At 35.1% G+C, this 6,840-nt stretch overlaps 1 long non-coding RNA gene across 6 annotated transcripts; it reads left to right on the top strand.

Moving 5' to 3' along the window:
* LOC109223589 lies at positions 1,513-5,813 on the top strand. 6 transcript variants are annotated; one of them, XR_002067601.1, is made up of 6 exons: positions 1,513-1,638; positions 1,850-2,024; positions 3,127-3,270; positions 3,942-4,492; positions 4,616-4,645; positions 5,253-5,813. It is a non-coding gene; the product is annotated as an uncharacterized LOC109223589 (long non-coding RNA). The 6 variants fall into 6 exon arrangements; XR_002067598.1 differs by having other exon boundaries at positions 3,127-3,335; XR_002067599.1 differs by having other exon boundaries at positions 3,127-4,123; positions 4,373-4,492.

Here is a 6,840-nt window from a genome sequence, read left to right as displayed (position 1 = left end):
CGATTCAAAATAAGCTTTAAAAATTACTCACGAACGAAAGAAGTTCAATTTAGATCATTATTGAAAAAGTCAACAAAAGTCGACCCCTGGCCCGCTTGGTCAAAATCCGAGATTCGGACCAAAACCCAATCACTCATTCACCCCGAGCCCGATTATGTAATTAGTTTCGAAATCTGACCTCAATTCGAGGTCTAAACTGCAAATTTACAAAAATCCCTACTTCTACCCAAATCCCTAATTTCAACCATGAAAATCCTAGTTTGATGTTGAAATCTTATAAAATGTAATGGCTAATTAAAAAGAAGTAGATTAAAGTCACTTACCAATGAATTTCGGAAGAAAATCTCTCTAGAAAATCGCCGCTAGGGTGTTTAGGGTTGAGAGTTTGAAAGAAATGAGCTAATTCTCGTTTTCCCCCTCTTTTACCCAGCTGCAGCTATCGCAATTGCGATATATATATAGTTCGCAATGGCGACACATAGTTCGCAATTGCGATGATCGTAATTGCGATCAACCCTTCGCAAATGCGAGAAGTCTCTGAGCCTGTTGTCATCACAAATGCCACAATTTTGTCGCAAATGCGAACTAAGGCTGCCACAAATGCGAACAATCGACTCTCAAATGCGAGTCTGCCTCAGTCCTTCCTTAATCGCAAATGCGACTCAAAAGTTCGCAAATTGCGAACCTGCCCCCTTTGCATCTGTGGACTTCACTTCACAAGAGCAAAGTTAACCCAGCCCCACCATCTTCGCATATGCAAGCCTGACCTCGCATTTGCCATCAGGTCCTCGCAAATGTGAGATCTGCAGATCTGATGCACAACACTCTTCTAAGTTCAAAAATCACTTTGTGGCCTATCCGTAATTCGCTTGAGCCATCGGGATCCAAACCAAATATGCACACAAGTGTAAAAACATCCTACGAACCCGTTCGCTCGATCAAAACATTAAAATAACACCTAGAACTACTAATCGGACACGAAAACCAATGAAATTTTTAATAAAACTTAAGAACATGCAACTTTTCAATCGGACGTCCGAATCACGTCAAATCAGCTTTGTTTTACACCAAATTTTGCAGACAAGTTATAAATACTGTAATGAACTTATACCAAGTTTCGGAACCAAAATTCGAACCCGCTAGTAATTAAGTCAAGCTACAGTCAAACTTGGAATTTCTTTAATCCTTTAAACTTCTAGTTTTCGACATATTATGATAAATCAAGTTAGCGACTTCCGAATTTGATTCCGGGAATACGCCCAGGTCCAAAATCACGATACGGACCCACTGGGATCGATAAAATACTGATCCGTGTCCATTTGCTCAAAACGTTGACCGAAGTCAATTCAAATAAATTTTAAAGGCACGATTTTATATTTTTATTAATGTTTCACGTAAAAACCTTACGGAAAAAGATACGGACTACGCATGCAAATCGAGAAAGGTAAACGAAGCTATTCCGGGTTTCAATTTGTGTATATAAAACCAAAAGTGAGGGAAATTCTTAATTCGACTGACAGATCCACTGAAACTTTGGCTTCTTCGTTGTGACTTTTGTAAGCAAAATTTAATTTGAGACTCACGCTCTCTCTATGCTTCTTCCTCCGCTTTTCTCTTCCGGCTCTATTTTTCTCGCTGGTGGGTTTTACTCTTCCTTGTTTATTCACTCTCTTCTTCTAATTTTACTTTTATAATTTATCTTTTTGCTTTTGGTACTCTTTGGGTTTCAACAGTGACTTTTCAATTTTCTGGCTACAGTAAAGCAGGAAAATCGATAATTTCTTTGTGTTTCCACTGTTTTCCAAATTAAAATTTGGATATCTTGAGCTTTTGGGTATTTTTTTTGTAGGATTTTCTATATGCATGATAGAAATTGATTTCAGAGGTCGAAGCAATGATGATATTCTGGGGTATGAAATTATTTGGGCGTAGCGACAATCAAACCCGTATCTTTGCTTGGCGAAATTTGGATAGTATGTGATTTGAGGTTTCCATATCACATGCAATATGTTATTCTGATTTGGGTATGTGATTTTGTTTCTAATTTGATTAAGTTTTACTCTATTTTTCCAACGCCAGCTTCTTCAGTAAGGGAATATGTCTTATTTTGCTTTCAAATTTGAAAGAGAGACTTTCTCTTTCTTAACAAAAAATAAATTTTCATTATGGATTTCGTTCCTCTTTTGATATTTTGATCAAAATTGTCAATGAAACATGCAAAGGGGAAATTCTTTTTTTCCCTGGAAGGTTCTAGAGATAGGTTTACTTAATAAGTGATTGAACATTTTTTTTTTGTATTACTAGCTTTAAACTGCATATTCATTGCATTTTTTCTGCAAATTCATGAATACATATGATACAGATGCTTTGTTATTCTAAAACTTGGGGCTTTTGTTTTTTGTTTGGTTAAATTTATTTATTTTGGTGAAAGAGGTGGGTGCTGGATTAATTTAGAATGGTTACAACAAAAAAATTTATATCTATGTAAAATATTATCTGATTCTATAACTTACTGAGAAAAAAAAATGTAAGAACAGGGAATTCTACATTATATTCCATGTCATTATAAACTTACACATATGGGATTGCTTCGTAAGACCAAAGGAGATGAGATAACTTTGGCATAAATGAATCAATAATTTTCTTTTGGCAAGTGTTATCGAAAATGAAGTCCAAAAGTCAACACCATCATTGTTCACATTATTAAGTTCCTTACTTAAATTCTTATTATTCTTGTAAATTTTGTTCTTTGAAGATTTTTATAGTTTAGGTAATCATATTTGGTGTTCATATGTGCAAGTGTGACTTATCACCTACTTGAAAAGTTAGATTACATGAAAATTAATGAATGTGGAAAGCATTTTCCTTTTGTTCCCCCTTCTTTTTCGGATTTCACTTCTAAAATTCCTTTGAAGATTGCGTGACAGTTGAATGCCTAGAGGTCATGAGTATTATCTCATTTAACTTGCTTTGGAGTAAATACATGCCAACACCAATAAATTGTTGATTCCTCAGAGAGTAGTGATCGTTTTACTCCTTTTCAATACGCTCTATTCATAAATCTGCAATGATATTCTGTGGTTCGAATATATGTAACAACACGTCTTTTTTATCCTCTTGTAAAAGGTTCATGCTAAAAAAATTTCCCGGTGGCTTGTGATTTTGTGGTACTTTAAAACCTGGAAGGATGAGCATTTCTGGCAACTTATGTCATTTTGGTCCTCATCAAGGAAGTGATATTAAGGAGCTAACAATAATGGATCGTGGAGTGTACGTCTATTCAAAAATATTGTTAGCCCTGCTATGTTCTTTCCTATTATCTGGTATATCTAAAGGTAATATAGTAGGGCACAATATAAAACGTTTGCGAAGCCGTTGAATATTAGCTGAAATATCTTGAATTTCTGAGAATACACAAGTACCATACATGCTCCTTCTTTTGTCATAGTACCTCTTACTGCGCTGGTGAGGTCTATTTTCTTAATTCCTTCTTTTTCCCTAGAAATGTATTCATGCACCCTTGTTCGAGAATATGTTGATTGACTATTTAATATACGTGAGAAAATTCAGACCCATGTAAAAGTGACACCAAGGTGATGGAATGAATTGTTGTCTTAATTGAGGTTAAAAATACAAGTCTGCCTTCATCTGTGTGTTGGTGTCTCTGTCTATGAGACAATTCTGTTGAAGTAAGCAAGGATTAATTCTTTAAATAGTGATTGGAACTTATATAGTATGAAAGTACTCTATTTTGTTCTGCTACTGTCCATTTATAAGGCCTGATGGTGTGTTTATATATGAAGTTTTTGCAAAATTGATGGTGGGTCGATATGGTCCTATTGAACTTTAAGGAGGATAAGAAAAAAAATAAAGAAAAGAAAAAGTTGTTGGCTTTGGCTTTCTGTTCCCTCTTTTCATTAGTTAATGTTTCGATTATGCAGGGGCAATACCATGCACATTTAAGAAATGAAAGAAGTAAAAGTTGGGATTGCTGTAGTGTATTGGAATCTTGACGGTCACGGTCATGGACGGATATCCATGTAGAGAATTTCAGTATATCTAATTGGTGGTCATGTCTTTATTGTCGATGGTTCATCAAACTTCCTTTTTTGAAGACACTATGGTGACTTAGACTTCCTTTTGTATTAAAGAGATGGAGAAACATTTTGCTTTGCAGTTTGTTTTTTAATCTATTTGTCCTTTTCACGTTAAGTACTTCGTGACTGTAGTATTTCACGAAATGTGGATTTTTTTCTTAGGAATCTTTCCTCTATAGGGTGCTTTCTATTTAAATCTGTATATATTTCTTGATGTCTTAAGCAAGTTAATTGTTTCAACTCTTTTTTCTGTGGTACCTATGTTTTTGGTCCAGGAAAAGAAAAACTTCAAGTACTCCATTGGAGTAGAGATCACTATGATGAAACTTGGATAAAATGGATCAATTTTGTGAAATAGTATGTGCCTCACTTTGGAGGAATCTGGGGCTTGCAAGGTATATGTAAATTTTGATATATGAACCATCTTTTCTTGGGCTCTGAGCTAAAATATATGTAGATTTTGATATATGGCTCATCTTTTCCGGGTTGGAACTCATGTCTATGCATTACTATTGCAGGACAAGAAATCTTCTTGCTCTCATGTCGAGGTATCTGCTATTTCTATTAGTATAGAAGTGCTTTACAGTGAATGAAGACCAGTTAAAAGGAACAATTCAATATTTTCTTTTGAGACAGTTCATATGTTATAGACATTCAAGCACTTGAAGAAACTACCTCTATCTTTTGAGATTCTATTAAAGGCTTCAATTTTTGTTTTCCCTTGCCTTTCGTTCTACAATTAAACTTAATGTTAAAGACATTCAAGCACTTGAAGAAACTATCTCTATCTTTTGAGATTCTATTAAAGGCTTGAATTTTTATTTTTCCTTTTATTTCGTTCTACAATTGAACTTAATGAAGTAATTTCTTCACCACAGAAGCTTGCTGCTTAATTAGATAGTTGCACATTTTGTGTAAAATAAGATAGTTGTGCACTAAACAAACCAAGCTCTTCAAAAATATCCGCAGACAAAGAAACTACAGATTGAGTAGTATATCTCCAGTTAATGCAATATTGACTCTCGGAGTTCATGCTTTCAGGGGCTTCAATGTCTTTTGTCGCATTTTAATTTTTGTTACATAAAATGTATAGTTTATTAAATAAAATGAAGATCAATCTTAGTAATAAAGTTGCTAATGGTTTGTATTTTTCAGATGATTTTCCTAAGGATACCAAAAAAGAAGCTTTCACTGGTAATCTGCAATGCTTTTAGGCAAGGGTTTTGCATTTGATTCTTGATATAAGGTACTTGGTTGATTTAAAATCTCTAACCCTTTAGATATACAGATTATGGAATGATGAAAGAAATGTGAAATGCTTATGAATCTATTGGTTGGATGGCTCTAAGTTGAAATATCTGTAATTTATTGTTTGTACATGAAAGATCTTACATTACCAATGTCTTCTTTTGCTTTGAATGGAGACATGAGTTGTCAGGTAGAAAATCGTTTGAGGTTATGAAGAAGAAAAGAAACTTGAAAGTACTATTTCGAGATATCAGATGTTCTATTTTGATGAAATGTGTTCTGTTGTTATATAGAGCATAAACGGAATTATTTGATTTTTTCTATTATAATTGTAATTTGTGAGAGGAACAAATAGGTGCAATTACAATAGTCCATTCTAAAATTTTAGGTGTTATATTGTAAGATGCTATTCATATTACTATTTAGAGTTTGTGGTGATAAACTTTACTGTAATACTAAAAACTTAAGACCTGAAAATATCTGTGTTTAGATTCTCGTTTTATGATCATTATGCATATTTTTTTACGTGCTATGGTTCCCTTGAAAAGCATTTACATCAACATTTGTGAATTTCTTTTTGTTTTGTCGCGACCCCAACCCCGGTCGTGATGGCGCCCAACACACTGCTAGGCAAGCCCGACCAATTCAACAACCTTAACCCTTTTTATACAGTTCATGATTCAATTAACACAAATAATTACTAAGTCATAATACTGAAACTCTGAAATATAATTAAAACATGCGGAAAACCCAAGTAGAAATATTATTACACAGCCCGAAGAATCCGGTGTCACAAGTCTGAGCCTCTAATACACGGGTGTCAACCTACTACATATTGCTCTAAAGAAATGCGGAAATAAAGCAAATAGGTCAGATGGGAAGATCAGGACTGCGGACGTCATGCAGCTACCTTGATGCTCCCAGATATGATGCTCGGCAGAGAAATCCTCACTCAGCCTTAGTGGGTGCACATAGATATGCACACAAGGTGCAGGGATTAATGTGAGTACTTCCAACCCAGAGAGTAATAAACATAAGTAAGGATTGAGAGTAAGAAATCCTGGATAGGCACAATGTAAGCTATAATTACAGCAGTTTAATCCAGATATTGTCAACTCAATAAACCAATGAAAACAATGATGTTGCAACAGATAAGTAAATGAATGACAATCAATTAAGACATGCAAAAAATAGTACGGTACTCTCTAGTACCCGCTGCGGCGTGCAGCCCGCTCCATTTATTTATCGTCGACGGCGCTCACTGGGGTTGTGCAGACTCCGGGAGGGGCCCCTTACGGCCCAAGCGCAATATCAAGCCATCTCGTGGCATCCATTAGGCCCTAAGCCTCATATCTATATCAATATAATACTGCTGCGGCGCGCAGCCCCATCCCATACTCAGTCCAGAATCATATAAGCCCCTCGGGCACAATAATATAGAAATATTCAGCCCAAACTTCATTAGAAATATTATTTAAGTTCCAAGTTTTGAGAA

This window comes from Nicotiana attenuata, chromosome 3, assembly GCF_001879085.1.
Source record: "Nicotiana attenuata strain UT chromosome 3, NIATTr2, whole genome shotgun sequence".
NCBI classification, from domain to species: Eukaryota; Viridiplantae; Streptophyta; class Magnoliopsida; order Solanales; family Solanaceae; genus Nicotiana; species Nicotiana attenuata.
The sequence above is the reverse complement of the archived record's forward strand: the minus strand, read 5'-3'. Positions and strand labels throughout refer to the sequence as shown.